We start from the raw sequence: 17878 nt of genomic DNA on the forward strand, positions 1-17878 counted from the left end.
AGATATACACAGACTAAAAGTGGAAGGGCTGAAAAAAGACATGCAGGCAAGTGAAAACCAAAAGGAAGCAGGAATAGCTATCCTGATATCAGATAAAACAGACTTTCAATAAAAAACTGTAAAGAGATACAGAAGGACAATATATTTTGATAAAAGGTTCAAGTCAGCAAGAAGACATAACAATCGTAAATATATATGCACTCAACACAAGACCACCCAGATATATACAGAAAATACTATTAGACTTAAAGGGAGAGATAGACTGCAACACGATAATAGTGGGTGATTTAAACACCCCACTCTCATCAAAAGATAGATCATCTGGACAGAAAATCAATAAAGATACATCAGAGTTGAAGCATACAATTGAGAAAGTGGACCTAACTGACATTTACAGGATATTTCACCCAACAGCTATAGAATACACATTCTTCTCACCAGCATATGGAACATTTTCTAGGATAGATCACATATTAGGCCACAAATCAAGTGTCATCAAATTTAAAGATCAAAATAATACAATGTATCTTCTCATACCATTAAGGGAATAAAACTAGAAATCAGCAAGAAGAAGAATAGAACACTCATAAATATTGGAAATTAAATGACAAGCTCTGAAGAGTCAATGGGTCATTGAATAAATTAAAAAGGAAATAAAAAACTTTCTTGAAACAAGTGAAAATGGAAAAACAACATCAAAACCTATTGGATACAGCAAAAGCAGTATTAAGAAGGAAGTTTATAACATTAAGTGCTCGCATCTTAAAGACTTAGGAAAACAATAACAAATCAAACCCCAAATCTCCAGGAAGTGAGAAATTATAAGGATCACAATAGAAATAAATGACACTAAAAGATAAAAATGATCAACAAAACAAAATGTTGGTTTTTTGAGAAGATAAGCAGAATAGATAAAACTCTAGCCAGACTAGGAAAAAAAAAAAGAGAAAAATATCAAGAAAATTAGAGATGATAAAGGAGACATAACAACCAAAATCACTGAAATAAAAAGGATCATAAGAAACTACTATGAAGAACTACATGCTAATATATGGAGAACCCCGAAGAAATGCATAAATTCTTGGATTCATATAACCTACCAAGATCAAATCAAGAAGATACAGACAACCTAAACGGACCCATAACAAGCAATGAGATTAATGTGGTAATCAAAAATTTTCCAAAAAGGAAAAGTCCAGGACCTGTTGGCTTTACTACTGAATTCTACAAAACATGCAAACTATTCTGAAATAATGAAAAGGATAGAATTCTGCCAAACTCTTTTTATGAGACCAGCATTTCTTTGCTACCAAAACCAAAGACATGATGTGAAAACTACAGACCTATATCCTTAACAAGCATCGATGGAAAGATTCTCAATACTAGCAAATCAAATCCAAAATCATATCAAAAAAGTCACACAGCATGATCAATTAGGATTTATCCCAAAAATGCAATGATGGTTTAACATTACAAATCAATATATGTCATAAATCACATCAATAGAATGAAGAACAAAAACCATATAGTTATGCCTTTTTATGTACAGAAAAAGCATTTGATTAGATTCAACACAATTTCAGGAAAATTCCAGCTGAAAGGAGACACCTGAGTTTGGCTGGGAGAATTGACAGGAGGGTGGGCATACATGATGGTAAGAGCCTTATGTGCTGGGACTATGAAAATGCTGTTGCTGTAGGGGAGGGTGCAGAGTGTGCTAGAACTCTGGGCAGTCACTATGGGAGGCTCCACATGCTCGGGGCTCCTCGATTGACTGGTGAGGGTCATTGCTGAAGGATCCAAGCTCACACTGAGAACTGTGCAGGTCCTTTGTATGGTTCTTGTGGCAGCACAGACGAATATTGCACCCACTGGGGAAAACACCCAGGCACTGGTCTCCTTAGAGGAGAAGAGATGAGTGTAAGACTATGCCAACAAAGCTGATCAAATCATCCTCTTTGATTAAAAAAGAGAGAGAGGGAGAGAGAGAGACTTACTATATCCATCTTGGGTGTCACCTTGAACAATGCCCTCACCCTGGAGCACTGAACAGAGCTCCTGGCTACACTCAGCCCATGATTCTGGATATTCACTGAAAGAGAAGATGTTCCACTAAGCCACAGAAGCATATTCCAAAGATAAAACTCATCAGAGAGGGAAAAACGACCTAACAAGTAAATCCACAAATGCCTAAAAATAAACACAAATTCAATAAACAGAAAAAAGAAGACAACATGACCCCCCAAAAGGAACACAACAACACTTCAATACTACAAATGTGAAGATGAAGAGATTGATGAAATGCCAGAAATGGAATTCAAAATATTGATCACAGAATTACTCAGAAGTAATCGGGAGCAAATCCATGAATTAAAGAAATCCATAAATAAGATGAATGAAAATTTTTCCCATGAAATTGAGATCTTGAAGAGGAATCAAAATGCAATATTGGAAGTGAAAAATTCAACAGATCAAATAAAAAATGCAATGGAAAGCCTAACAACAGACTTGCTGAGGCAGAAGGAAGAATATCAAGTTAGAAGACAAATCTCTGGAAATTTTACAGTCAAACAAAAAAAAAAAAAGGAAGAAATTAGAAAACTAAAAAACAGTGTTGGAGATCTATGGGATACTATCAAATGACCCAACATACAGATCTTAGGAGTTCTTGAAAGTTTGAAAACAGAGAATGGATTAGAAGACCTTTTTAGTGAAATAATTACAGAAAGCTTCCCCAATTTGGAGAAAGTGAGAGGCATAGAACTCTTAACAGACATGACCAGAAAAGATCTTCACATTGACATATTGTAGTCAAACTGTCAGCAGAAAAACATAAAGATTGTAAAATGTGAATGACAAAAATGCCAGAATACTTCCAGAGTATCTCCAATTAGACTTGCGGCTGACTGCTCATCAGAAATTCTACAGGCTAGAAGAGAATGGTGAGATATATTCCAAGTCTTAAGAGAAAAAAACTGCCAACCCTGAACACTGTACCACGCAAAGCTCTCATTTATGAATGAAAGTGAAATAAAGGCCTTCCATGGCAAACAGAAATTGAAAGAATTTGTCACCATTCATGCAGCCTTACAAAACATGCTTAAGGATGTGCTACACACAGAAATGCAGAAACATGGTCATCACTATGAAGGAATGTGAAGGTAGAAAATCCCTTAGTAAAAATACAAGTGAAATCCAAAGTAAACAATAGGAATATCTAAGGGAAAATGGTAGGGCCAACTATTTACTTATCAATAGTTACCTTGAATGTAAATGGCCTCTACTCTCCAGTTAAAGGACACAGACTGACTGAATGGATTAAAAAAACATGATCCATCTATTTGTTCCCTATGAGAAACATATCTCACCAACAAAGATACATGCAGACTGAAAGTGAACGGATGGAAAAATATATTCCATGCTAACAGAAACAAAAAAAGAACTGGTGTAGCTATCCTAATATCAGACAAAATAGACTTCAAAACAAAAACTGTTAAAAGAGAAATGAAGGGGCCGGTATCACAGCTCACTAGGCTAATCCTCTGCCTGTGGCGCTGGCACCCCAGGTTCTAGTCCCGATTGGGGCACCGGATTCTGTCTCGGTTGCTCCTCTTCCTGTCCAGCCCTCTGCTGTGGCCCAGGAAGTACAGTGGAGGATGGCCCAGGTACTTGGGCCCTGCACCCACATGGGAGACCAGGAGGAAGCACCTGGCTCCTGGCTTCGGATCGGTGCGGTGTGCCGGCTGCAGTGCACTGGCCATAGCGGCCACTTGGGGGGTGAACCAATGTAAAAAGGAAGACCTTTCTCTCTGTCTCTCTCTCGCTGTCTAACTCTGCCTGTCAAAAAAAAAGAGAGAGAGAGAAATGAAGGGTACTATGTAATGAGTAAGGGGTCAATTCAACAGGAATATGATTATAATAAACTTATATGCACCCAATTACAGGGAATTGGCTATTAAAAAGAAATGTTAATGGATCTAAAGGGAGACAGAGACTCCAAAACAATAGTAATGGTGGGCTTCAATACCCCAGTTTCAGCAACAGACAGATCAAAGAGACAGAAAATCAGCAAGGAAACAACAGAGTTAATTGACACTATAGACCAAATGGACCTAATGGATATTTACAAACTTTTCATCCTATAGTTGCAGGATACAAATTGTTCTCACCAGTACATGAGACTTTCTCTAGGATAGACTAGATGCTAGGCCATAAAGAAGGTCTCAGAAAGTAAAAAAAATTCGAAATCATACATCTTCTCTGATCACAACGGAATGAAGTAAAGCTGGAAACAACAACTCAAGCAACTCTAGAGCATATGCAAACACATGGAGACTGAACAACAAGCTCCTGAATGAATAGTGGCTCATAGAAGAAATCAAAAGAGAAATAAAAAAATTTCTGGAAACGAATGAAGACAATACAACATATCAAAACTTAAGGCATACAGCAAAAGCAGTGTTAAGAGGAAAGTTTATTGCCATGGGACTCCAAATACCATTAAGCTGGGTGGTATTAATGCCATCTTACTAGTTACAATAATCATTTTAAGTGTGTAACTGATCATATAGATAGGAATAAGTGTCAAATGGATCATGTAAATAAGACCAAGTATCTGCTAATAACAATAGATAAAAAAGAATTAAAAAGGAGAGAATGATCCAACATAGGAACCAACCACACAGCAGACTCACAGTATGACAAAAGCCCTGAAAAGAACTCTGACCTCAGAATCAACCCTTAAGACATTTAGGTCTGGCTAAAAAGCCCATTAGAGCATTTCAGGCATTGAAAGCCAAGACATTATGGCAAAAAAAAAAAAAATGACCTACATGAAGGATCTCTGAGTGAGAGCCCAGTGGAAAGAAGGGACCATCAAAGAAGGAGGTACTTTTCTATGAAGGGAAGAGAGAACTTCCACTTTGCTTATGGTCCTGTTTAAATAATGACAGAGTTTATGGACTCAAAAGGCTTCCATAGCCTTGGAAACTCATAACAAGAGCCTCAGGTGATCTCTGATGTCATAAATAAGAGTGTTAATTGTTAAATCAACAATGGGAGTCACTGTACACTTACTCCTCATGTAGGACCTCTGTCTTTAATGAGTTGAACTATCAGAATTAATGGTAAAGCTTGTCTTCAAACAGTACTTTATACTTTGTGTGTCTGTGTAGGTGCAAACTGTTGAAATCTTTACTTAGTATACAATTGGTCTTCTGTACATAAAGATAATTAAAAATGAATCTTAATAAAGAATAACATGAGAGAGGTAGTAGGAGGTGGGATGGGAGTGGGGGTAGGAGGGCAGGTATGGGGGGAAGAACTGCTATATTCCTAAAGCTGTACCTATGAAATTTGTATTTATTAAATAAAAGCTTTCTAAAAAAGAGGAAAGTTTATAGCAATTGGTGCCTACCTCAAGAAATTGGAGAAGTACCAAACAAATGAGCTATCAATGCATTTCAAGGACCTAGAAAAATAATATCAAACCAAATCTAAATCTAAAACTAGTAACAAATTAAAATTAGAGAAGAATAAACAAAATTGAAACAAAAAGAGACAAAAGATCAGTGAAGTGAAAAGCTGGTTTTTTGAAAAAATAAAATTGTCACACAACAGCCAATGGGCCTGATTAACCAAAAAAGAGAGAGAAGACCATATCGATATAATTAGAGATGAAAAAGAAAATATATCAACAGATATCACAGAAATAAAAAGAATCATTAGAAATTACTACAAACAGTTGTTTGACAAGAAATAAGGAAACCTAGAAGAAAAGGATAGATTCCTTTCTTACATACAACCTACCTAACTGAGCCATGAAGACATAGAAAATCTAAACAGATCAATTACCAAGATGGAAATTGAATCAGTAATGAAGACCCTCCCAGCAAAGAAAATCCCAGGACAAGATGGCTTCACTGCTGAATTCTACCAGATATTTGAAGAAGAACTAACTTCAATTTTTCTCAAGCTATTCAAAACAACTGAGGCAGAGAATCCTCTCAAACTCCTTCTATGAAGCCAGCATCACCTTAATTTGTAAACCTGAAAAATACAACAGAGAAAGAGAACTACAGACCAATTTCCCTGATGAACATAGATGCAAAAATCCTCAACAAAATACTAGCCAATCAAATCCAACAACATATCAGAAAGATCATCCACCCAGATCAAGTGGGATTTATTCCTGGTATGCAGGTATGGTACAACAGTCACAAATCAATCAATGTAATACATCACATTAAGAAATTGAAGAACAAAAAACATGATTATCTCAATAGATGCAGAGAAAAGCATTTGATAAAATACAACACCCTTTCATGATGAAAAATTTAAGCAAATTGGGTATAGAAGGAACATTCCTCAACACATCAAGGCAATTTATGACAAACCCACTGTCAGCATCCTATTAAACAGGGAAAAATTGGAAGCATTCCCACTAAGATCCAGAACCAGATAAAGATGCCTACTCTACTCTCATCATTGCCATTCAATATAGCCCTGGAAGTTTCATCCAGAGCCATTAGGCAAGAAAAAGAAATCAAAGGGATACAAATTTGGAAGGAGTAAGTCAAACTATGGAACTCATAGAAATGTTTGGTAAAATGACAGGATATAACATCAACACACAAAAATCAATAGCCTTGTATACACGTACAATGCCATGGCTGAGAAAGAAATTCTAAGATCAATCCAGTTCACAATGGCTACAAAAAATTAAATACCTTGGAATAAATTTAACCAAGGACATCAAAGATTTCTATGATGAGAATTACAAAACAATCAAGAAAGAAATAGAAGACACACACACATGCACACAAAAAAGGGAAAAATCTTTCATGTTCATGGATTGGAAGAATCAATATCATCAAAATGTCTGTACTACTGAAAGAAATTTACACATTCAATGCAATACCAATAAAATACCAAGGACATTCTAAGATATAAAAAAACTGATGCTGAAATTCATATTGAGACACAGGAGAACCTAAATACCTAAAGCAATCTTATGCAACAAAAACAAAGCCAAAGGCATCACAATACCAGATTTTAAGACATATGACAGGGTAATTATAATCAAGATAGTCTGGTAATGACAGAAAACAGACGGATAGACCAATGGAACAGAATACAAACTCCAGAAATCAGCACATGCATCTTGAACCAATGTATCTTCGACAAAAGAGCTAAAGTCAATCCCTGGAGCAAGGACAGTCTCTTCAACAAATGGTGCAGGGAAAACTGGATCTCTGCATGCAGAGGTATGAAGCAGGACCTCTACCTTGCACTTTACACAAAAATCCACTCAAAATTGATTAAAGATCTAAATCTATTATCTGATACCATCAAATTATTAGAGAAAACTGTGGAAACCCTGTAAGACATTGGCATAGGCAAAGACTTCTTGGAAAAGACCCCAGAGGCACAGGCAATTAAAGCAGAATTGACAAATGGGTTTTCATCAAATTAAGCCTCTTCTGCACTGCAAAAGAAACACTCAGCAAAGTGAAGAGGTAACTGACAGAATGGGAGAAATTATTTGCAAACTATGCAGCTGATAAATGATTATTATCCAGAATCTATAAAGAGATCAACAACAATAAAACAAACAATCCATTTAAGAAATGGGCAAAGGACTTAAACAGGTATTTTTTCAAAAAAGGTAATCCAAATGGCCAACAGACACATGAAAAAATGCTCAGGATCACCAGCCATCAGAGAAATGCAAATCAAAACCATAGTGAGTTTTCACCTCACCCCGTTAGAATGGCTTTCATACAGAAACAAACAAATACTGGTGAGGATGTGGAGAAAAGGGTAGCCTAATACACTGTTGGGTAAACTGATACAGCCACTGTGGAAGACAGTAAGAAGATACCTTAGAAGTCTGAATATAGACTTACTATATGACCCAGCCATCCCCCTCCTGGAAATTTAATGAAGGGAAATGAAATAAGTATATGAAAGAGTTATCACAGCAATAGAAGCACAATAGCTTATTTATGGAATTAACCCAGATGTCCATCAACTGAAGACTGGATAAAGCAATATTGGATATGTATAACATGAAATACTATACAGCAATAAAAATTATTTTGTTTGCAACAAAATGGATGAAACTGAAAACCATCATACTTAGTGAAATAAACCAGTCTGAAAAGGACAAATATCGTTAGTTCTCCCTGATCTGTAGTAAATTATAGAATACCTAATAGGTAATCTATAGAAATGAAGTAGACACATTGAGACACAATGACTTTGAACAACCCTTGTCTTGACTGTTGAGGAATAGGTTTTTTTTCATACTATTGGTGTTGAACTTTTTACTTTGTTAGGGTTAATCTTATGTGTATTTGGTTAATTGAAAATAGATATTAGTAAAAAATAAGAATGGAAATACATGAGGGAGGAGGAAAAAGGGTGTGAATGTGGGTGAGAGAGCAGGTAGAGTGGGAAGAATCACTGTGTTCCTAAACTTGTATTTATGAAATGCATTAAGTTTGTATACATTAAATAAAAGCTTTCTGGGAAGGAAAAAAATCAAATATTTAGGGATAAATGTAGCCAAAAATGTGAAAGATCTTTACAATGAAAATCATCAAATTTTGATGAAAGAAACCATCAAGGACACAAAAATATGAAAATATTGTCCTTGCTTATGGATTGGAATAATTAATAGCATTAAAATGTCTATTCTACCTAAAGCAATCTATAGATTCAGTATAATCTCTTTCAAAATACCAATGATATTCTTTATAGAATTAGAAAAAGGCAATCTCAAAATTCACATGGAATCACAGAAGACAAGAAAAATCAAGCCTGAGGCATTACGATACCTAACATCAAAGCATACTACAGGGGCCAGAGCTGTGGCATAGTAGGTAAAGCTGCTGCCTGCAGTGCCAGCATCTCATATGGGCGCCAGTTCATGTCCTGGCTGCTCCACTTCAGATCCAGCTCTCTGCTATGGCCTGGGAAAGCAGTAGAAGATGGTTCAAGTCCTTGGGCCCTTGCACCCATGTGGAAAGACCCAGAGGAAGCTCCTGGCTCCTGGTTGCTGGCTTCAGATTGGCACAGCTCCAGCAGTTGTGGCCAACTGAGGAGTAAACCAGCAGATGGAACACCTCTCTCTCTCTCTCTGTCTCTCCTCTCTCTGTGTAACTCTGAATTTCAAATCAATAAATAAGTCTTTTTTTAAAAAAACATACTACAAACTATAGTAATTAAAATAGCATGGAAATGGCATAACAACTGATACATAGATCAATGGACCAGAATAGAAAGCCCAGAAATTAATCCACATACATACAGCCATCTGATTTTTGATAAAAGTGCTCAGACTGTTCAATGGAGTACAGATAATCTTTGCTACAGATGGTCCTGGTAGAACTAGATCTCTCTCTCTCTCTCTCTCTCTCTCTCTATATATATATATATATGGAGAAAAATTTATGGAGAAAAATGAAAATTTATATATATGGAGAAAAATGAAATTAGATCTGTATCTCTCACTAAATACAAAAATCAACTGAAGATCTAAATTTAAGATCAGAAACAATGAAGTTCCTGGAAGAAAACGTAGGAGAAACACTCTAAGACACTGGTGTAGAGGATGACTTCTTGAATAACACTCCCAAAGCACAGGAAACAAAAGGAAAACTAAACAAATGGGACTATATAAAACTCAAAAGCTTTTGCACAGCCAAGGAATAATCAATACATTGAAGAGACATCTAACAGAACGGGAAAAATATTTGCAAACTACCTACCAACAAAGGGTTAGTATCCTGACTGTATCAGCAACTTAAAAACCCAACAACAAAAAAACACCATTCCAGTTATGAAATGTATAAAGGACTTGAACAGGCATTTATCAAAAGAGGAGATCCAAATGGCCAACAGACACATGAAAAATGCTCAGGATCACTAGCCATCAGGGAAACGCAAATCAAAACCACAATGAGATATCTCCTCACCCCTGTCAGAATGGTTAAAATCCAAAACACAGAGAGTAGGCCGGCGCTGCAGCTCAATAGGCTAATCCTCCACCTAGCAGTGCCGGCACACCGGGTTCTAGTCCCGGTAGGGGCACCGGATTCTTTCCTGGTTTCCCCTCTTCCAGGCCAGCTCTCTGCTGTGGCCCGGGAAGGCAGTGGAATATGGCCCAAGTGCTTGGGCCCTGCACCCCATGGGAAACCAGGAGAAGCACCTGGCTCCTGCCTTCAGATCAGCGCAGTGCGCCGGCCACAGCACGCCAACCGTGGCGGCCATTGGAGGGTGAACCAACGGCAAAAGGAAGACTTTTCTCTCTGACTCTCTCTCTCACTATCCACTCTGCCTGTCCAAAAAAAAAAAAAAAAAAAAAAACAGAGAGAGTAAGAAATACTGGCAAGGATGTGGACAAAGGACAAAGGGGGACACTTGTACACTGCTGGTGGGAATGTAAATTATTGAAACCACTGTGGAAAACAGTGTGGAGATCTTTTTAAAAACTGGAAGTAGACCTGCACCAAACTATTGAAATATTTACCTAGTATAGAGTTGATCTTATGTATATAAAGATAATTAAAACTGAATCTTAATGAAGAATGGGATGGGAGAGGGGGTAGGAGGTGGGACGGTTTGGGGGTGGGAGGGTGGAGTTGGTGGGAAGAACTGCCATATTTCAAGAATTGTACCTATGGAATTTATATTTATTAAATAAAAGCTTTCTAAAAAAGAGAGAGAGATACCTGCACCACCATGTCCATCACAGCACTGTCCACAATAGCCCAAATTTGGAATCAACCAACGTGCCCATCATCAGATGAGTGGATAAAGAAAACGTGGTATATATATACAATGGAACTTTATTTGGCTATTTAAAAAAATGAAATTCTACCATTTGCAGCAAAATGGATGCAACTGGAAGACATCATGTTGAGAAATAAACCAGACCCAGGAAGACAAATACTGCATGTTCTTTCTTATATGTGAGAGCTAAAGAAGAAATAGCTGTGTGCATCAGTATTGCTACAAATATAATTATGTGAAACTTTGTTTTATACCTTTACCAAACAAATCATTAAGAATGTTATACTACTATAGATTTAATGACCTGTGATTACTTTAAAATTTACTATATATGGGTGAAATGGTAATTTTTCCATTCAATTATTGTTTATGTCTTGTCTTTATTCCCACTAAACTAGGATCTTCTTGCTCTTTTACTTCTTATTCAGTTAAGTATTAAGCCTTTTTATTGTAATGAAAAAAAATTTTTTTGACAGGCAGAGTAGACAGTGTGAGAGAGAGAGAGACAGAGAGAAAGGTCTTCCTTTTCCATTGGTTCACCCCGCAAATACCGCCATGGCCAGCGTGCTGCAGCCGGCGCACTGTGCTGATCTGAAGCCAGGAGCCAGGTGCTTCTCCTGGTCTCCCATGCGGGTGCAGGGCCCAAGCACTTGGGCCATCCTCCACTGCCTTCCTGGGCCACAGCAGAGAGCTGGCCTGGAAGAGGAGCAACCGGGACAGAATCTGGCGCCCCGACCGGGACTAGAACCTGGGGTGTCGGCCTATTGTAATGAAAATTTAAAATATGTTATCTCAAAAAATTTTAAAAAGGGAGAAGGAAAGGGAGGGGAAGGGAAATATCATATGTTTTTAGAATTATATCTACAAACCACGTTGATCTGTTTGAAATTAATTAAAGTTAAAAGAAAAAGAAATTTAAAAAGAACATGTAAATTTTACCTGCTATACCTCAACACAGCCCAAACATATAAATTTTTAAAATGTGGTATATATATCCATTATGGCATGTTATACAGCCATAAAAAAGAATGAACTCCTGACACTTTCAGCAAAATGGATGGATCTGGAGATCATTATGTTAAGTGAAAGAAGCCAGACACAGAAAGACAAATACCACATGTTCTCTGTCATATGTGGAAGTTAAAAATAATATATATTATATCCAAGTTTAAAATAGTGATTACTGGAAGCTGGAGGGCTTGGGAGGTGGTGGGGGAGGATGGGTCATGAGTGCTGAGGCACACAGGGTGAATGCCACGGTTTCCATCTTTTGCAGAACAGTGGGAAGACTCTGGCACAGGATCATTGCCATACTCTTTTTAAAAAGAACTGGAAAAGAGCTGGTAGGCTGTGCTGAAAAAAGTTGCATTGTACCCCATAAAAATGTGCAAATATTACACATTAATCCAAAATTTTAAAATAACAAGAAGGGAGAAACAGTGTTTCAGCCAACATTTGTTCATCCTGGAAAAGTTTTATATTCAAGATACTTACAGAAGTAGAAATAGAAGCACAGAAAATCGAAACTTCATAGTTCTTAGGACAGTAGTGATATAGGTTCTTTGATTGCAAATACACAAGTGAACTTCTAAAAATTTCACGGGAAATGGAATTTAAAAATAATTTTGCTGCAAAACCGTTGAGATCCATGTGTGAAAGGAGTTTTTAAAAAGTTTATAGAAAATGCATATTATGAAAAAAACATGTATGAATTTCAAAACATTTTTGCACCAAAATAAGCTTATCTTTTAACTCCACTTCCCACGCACTTTTTGAAGTCCCTAAGTATCCACTAGTCTGTACTATTTTTACTTATTTGCAAGACATGGAGCTAATAAACCCACATTTTTGAGACATTCCCGGGGCAAGGGCTATTTACGGAGAGAACAGTTCTCTTCTGTCAGTTTTAAGATTGTTATGTTAGTGGAACTATACCAGGGTACAAAGTTGGTGGAAAAATGGATTAAAACATAAGGGGTGTTTGGGGGTGCAAAAAGAAATGAAAACCCATGCCTAGTCTCTTCCTAACACACATTTTGCATGGAGTTCTGCAGACTCCTGTTGCAGCACAGAGATGAGGTTATAATTCTTGTAACCTGACCTTCATTCGATGACTTCATTAGCTGGTCTTGGTACTGTCTGTGAAAATAAATACAGAAATCTTTTCTGTATTAATGTTGAAAATATTCAAACTTTCTCAAACTCAAGCTATTTGAAGGGAATAGGAAAACTTGACACCAAGGCAGGCATTGGATAATTATCAACACATTTTTCGGGAATTGTTTCACGAGAAGATTCAGCAACCTTAAGAGATCTTTATTACTAAAGCAGTGGGAGATCATTTTCAAACGAAAGCTTAACACAAACTTTTTTGTGGGCATCCTAACATTTAAGTTCACACAGCACAAATCCCAGTGCACCTGTGTTTTCCAGCGGACGGGAATTTTCTGCTCCCATCCTCAACCCCTTCTCCTCTGCAGCTCCAGTGTTCAGGGATACAATGAAGAAAGTGGGAGGGAACTGCCATCTTTTACGAGGATGAAACCTTAGGGTTGGGTATTTGCAAGCACTTTGCTTAGAAGTTTAAAGGTTTTTATGTATGCAGACCAGTGTATAGAGCCGTTAGATAACGTAACATCAAAATGACGCACCTGAAAAGTTTACGTTACACATACTACACACCAAATAGATATCTTAGAAGAAATGGCAATGTGGCTGTTGAATCCTGTAACTGCAGGGAATTTTAAAAGACTTCTAATATCCTGCCTAACTCAAGCCTTGTGATTTTCGCCTTCCCAGATACTCCTGATAGATATCCGTCCCCTTCCCCACCACACACAGGCAAAGGTCCTATACCAGCATCTCCAGAGTGCACTACCAAACCGAGGAATGAGAAAGTTCCATCACAAAAGGACACAGAAGACAACCACTTCCTAGCCCTGGCGTCTCTCCCTCTTCCAGCCGGCCTCCTCCCTGCAGCAAGATCACCTACAGGTGGGTCCGTAGCTAAGGGTTTCCTCCTGGCAGAGTAAATGCTACTGGGCAGTGAGCATAGGGGGCAGTACACCCCCAACCACCTTTAATAAATGTGTGTGAGGAGCAGGAGGCAAAGTACAGGGAGAGGTACGCAGGGCTCGGGAATGACTTTCCCCGACGCGCACTGGCTAACCCCATTCATTCGTTTCGGAGTGGCCCCCGCGGGCCGCTGGACGTGAAGCCAGTGCTTGGGGAAGCCCCCGGCAGCGTCCCGCGCCCGGATGTGCGACCAGGACCCGCAGCCCGGAGGAGAGTGACCACGGAGTGCGCAGAGATTCTCCAGCAGGACGCGGAAAACTGAAGTGGGGCGGGGGGTGAGAAAGGCCGGCTGCCTGGAGGAGGAGAGCAACCAAAGGAACTAGCTCTGAGCTTCTGAAACGCGTTTTTCTATCTTGCACCTCGCGCGGCGCCTCCATTCTGTCCGGTGCCCGCCATCCAAAACCACTGACCTCTTGTCACCCAGCGGACGTGGGTGAACTTACCTCGGGGAAACGTCCACGCCGCCTCCAGCCCCGCGCCGCCTGCGCGCCGAGCTGGGGTCCTCCGGACGCACCGCGGGGGCAGAGCGCAACGCACCGCTGGGAGCGCAGCGCCAGACCTCGGGGACCACCGACGGGACGCGTGGCGGCGCGGGCGGCTCTGGCCTCCCGGGGTCCCGCGGGCTAGCGAGCGCAACTCCCCGCCGCTCCTCGCGGTATTTAAAGACCTCTCCCCGCCCCGGCCCGACCCTTCCCCGCCCCGGCGGCCCGCGCCCAGCACGCGTCTCCCGGGAGGTGACGGAGCGGGAGTGGGGGGTTCTCGGGGGGCTGTGTCTCTCCTGGCGGCTTCTCCCCTGCATAAAATGCCCACCCTCAGCGCCCATCAGAGGAAGTTGAGGGCGAGAGAAGTGGGACGTTTCTGGTGCGCGCCTTCTGGCACCCCGCGGACAGGCAAGGTGCGCAGAGACAGGAGCACGAAGCAGCTGGGCTCCTGCCTTTGGGGTTGTGGTCGCCTGGGGACTTTGCTCTAGGGTTGGATCCTTTTGCAGAAGGCAGGGTTTAGCAAGGAAGCCTGCGAGTCTCTGATGCTGGAAATTTCTCCCTTTCGCTTGGATACAGACCCCCATGATGGTGACCAAGAGCCCCAAGGGGCCCCTGTTGAGAATTCGTGGGTTCCCAGGGGAATCCCTTTGGACTCTTATTTACCAACCTTTTCCTCTTCTGGCTAGATGTGTATTCATTCATCATCCCGTTTATTTGCTCACAAAGATTTGAGCACCTGCTTGCTACACACTACGCCTAGGTGCTTGAGATAGAAAAGCAACTTGTCGCTCCCCCTCTTCATGGAGGAACGACACAGGACCCTGCGCTGTTCTTTTGTCTGCTCGGCCCTCCCCGGGTTTGCTGCTGGTTCTTCCCGGGTTGGCTGCCGTCCCTTCCACCTCCGTGGAAGGGCGGTTCCCCCTGCCACATTCCCCACTTCCGCAGGGGAGCGGCACACCGCCGGCCGGCTCTCTCGGGGGCTGCACAGGTGTTCCTTCAGATAGATGTTCCCCTTAGATGTTCCTGGTGCATGTTGTCTCTCTCCTCCTTTATAGTCCTCTTCCGCCAATCCCAACTTGGCTGCCCACACGCCGAGTACGCTGCTCTCCTCCAATCAGGAGCAGGATCAGCTCCTGGAGGTCATCACTCAAGTTGGCAAGAGGCAGCTGCGTAGAAGCTGTTTTCTTCTCTCCCAGCGCCATATTGTGGGAGAGCAGATGCATAGAATAAGTCTTAATTCCAGTAACTCAGTCTAGTCCGAGTTGCTCCCCACAGCAACTAGGTTGGGATTTCAGATGAGGAGACAGACGGCAGACACTGCTGCATGGGACAAGTGAGCCCCAGGAACACAGCAAAAGGGGCTTTGGAAAGCCAAAAGAAGCTTCCTGAGGATATTAAGTCCAAATTCAGATCTAATGACAAACCTGTGGGGTTGGTGCAGTGGCGCAGCAGGTTAAAAAGCCCTGGCTTGTGGCGCTGGCATCCTATATAGACACAGGTTCGCCTCCTGGCTGCTCCACTTCCTGTCCAACTCCCTGCTAATGTGCCTGGGGAAAGCAGCAGAAGATGGCTCAAGGCTCAGCTCTGGTCAGTTGTGGCCATTTGGGTAGAGAAACAGCGGATGGAAAATGCATGCTCTTTCTCTCTGCCTCTGCCTCTCTGCAACTCCACTTTTCAAAAAGAAAAAAAAAGACTGAGCTGGGTGTAAAAGCAGGAGGAAAGGGTCCCAGGCAAATGGAACAGCAGAAGGAAAGAGAGCTATCCTTCTTCAGATGTTTGGCTATTTATTGGTTTGCTATTATTAGATTTAGATTTGCTACTTATTGTCATGTTAGATTTGCTATTCATTGTCATGCATAATGAAGAAAAAGACAAAGAGAGATAAATTGGTCCATTGTAGAACTGGAATGACATTGGTCAGTCTAGCTTTAAAGTGCATGCTCACCTGCTATTCTGTAGCATATTCTGTGGCATTTCCTCCTGACAAACACAAATGTGATACTGAGCTGTCCACCATGAATTGGAGGTTGCTGTGGCATCTAGGGCAGTGCCTCGAGTCTCAGCCACACCATCACCAACTGCAGCTTTGCCCGGACTCTTCTCACTTTCTTTCTCACAGTAGCATAAATAGTAAAATGTAAATAGATGCTTCTGATGTTCCTCCCTGAGTGCCCTGGACCGTGAGGCTTTATGTTCTGGCTCCCAGATGGGCAGAGCAGCACCACAATGGGTGGCTGGAAGATGGTGATTCCCCTCTAGACCCCTTGGGAGGCTGGAAGACTGTTGGAATAATGGCAACAATGTAAAGAGCAAACATCTGACAGTCTTTAATTATTATTGTTTTTACCTAAAATGGTGAAAAATTAAGCAATGTGAGTTTTCATATAATACTGTTTTAAAAAATACACTTCATGATATGAGGCAGTTATTGAAGGAGGCAGATGTACTTCCTGGGAGGCATGGTTCCTAGCTGATTGCCAGTCCACCCAAAGCTACTTTTACGTGTCTACTACACACGTGAACAAAACTCATTCCATCATAGCTCCACAGGAGTTCCAGTCTGACAGACTTCCCTGAGTCAGGAGCCTGTGATCATGTCAGTCCAACGGCAATGCTTTGCAGCCCTGCATTAATAACTGGCTGTCTTTGACGTATTGTTTTGAGACATCTCAAAAATACTCTGTCTAATGCCCTGCACCATCTGATGCCTGAACTGATTTCACAGTTGGCTCAAACTTGGACCCAGCATCCAAAGAATTGGGCTTCCTTTCATCCAGCCTGTAGCAAAAAGACGGGGTGTTGTGAATACAGATATTTGCTTAAAGTGAACCTGAGTTCTCATCGTGCAACCCTTGGTTTAGAGACCAAACAAATGATGGGCAAACATCCAGTGTTCTTTCCTGCATTTCAAGAGCTTTTCCAGGAACATCTGAAATGTGGATGCCAAATGGTGTTTAGATGGGGTTGGAAGCTCCTGACAACCTCGTCAAAGTGCTCACTAATTTTTCCAGCAGACAAAGGCAGCTGTATGTAGCCCAAGCCATCCATGAGCTGGTCTAGCCTGCCAGTGTGGGTTCTGGAGGACTTGTCTACTCATGGTTCAAATCTTATGTAGAAAGTTGGGTCCCTCATAAATAAGAGCGTCAATTGTTAAATCAACAACAGGAGTCACTGTGCACTTGCTCCCCTTGTAGGACCTCTGTCCTTAATGAGGTGGACTATGCGAATTAACTGTAAAACTTGTTTTCGAACAGTACTTTCTACTTTGTGTGTCTGTGTGGGTGCAAACTGTGGAAATCTTTACTTAGTATAGAGTTGGTCTTCTGTATATAAAGTTAACTAAAAATGAACCTTAATGAAGGATGGGATGGGAGAGGGAGTAGGAGGTGAGATGGGAGCAGGGGTGGAAGGGCAGGAATGGGGGGAAGAACCACTATAATCTGGAACTTGTACCTATGAAATTTTTATTTATTAAGTAAAAGCTTTCTATTAAAAAAAAAAGAAAGTTGGGTTCCACTGGCATG

The 17878-nt window shown here is 40.7% G+C and overlaps 1 protein-coding gene across 5 annotated transcripts in view; it reads right to left on the reverse strand.

Annotated features, from left to right (window-relative positions):
* The window catches only part of COL6A6 (collagen type VI alpha 6 chain), a 318899-nt gene that overhangs the window by 162794 nt on the left and 138227 nt on the right, over nucleotides 1-17878 (reverse strand). For 3 of the 5 annotated variants that reach the window (XM_089332263.1, XM_070072828.2, XM_089332264.1), the window contains exon 1: nucleotides 14316-14504. The gene's annotated coding sequence lies outside the window, so the exon portion shown is untranslated. Of the gene's footprint in view, nucleotides 1-12898; nucleotides 12937-14315; nucleotides 14507-17878 lie in introns of those variants that run through there. The other 2 variants (XM_089332260.1, XM_089332262.1) reach the window with 2 other exon arrangements.

This window comes from Oryctolagus cuniculus, chromosome 4 (genome assembly GCF_051225735.1).
Source record: "Oryctolagus cuniculus isolate XC-2025 breed Fujian yellow rabbit chromosome 4, ASM5122573v1, whole genome shotgun sequence".
Classification (NCBI taxonomy): Eukaryota; Metazoa; Chordata; class Mammalia; order Lagomorpha; family Leporidae; genus Oryctolagus; species Oryctolagus cuniculus.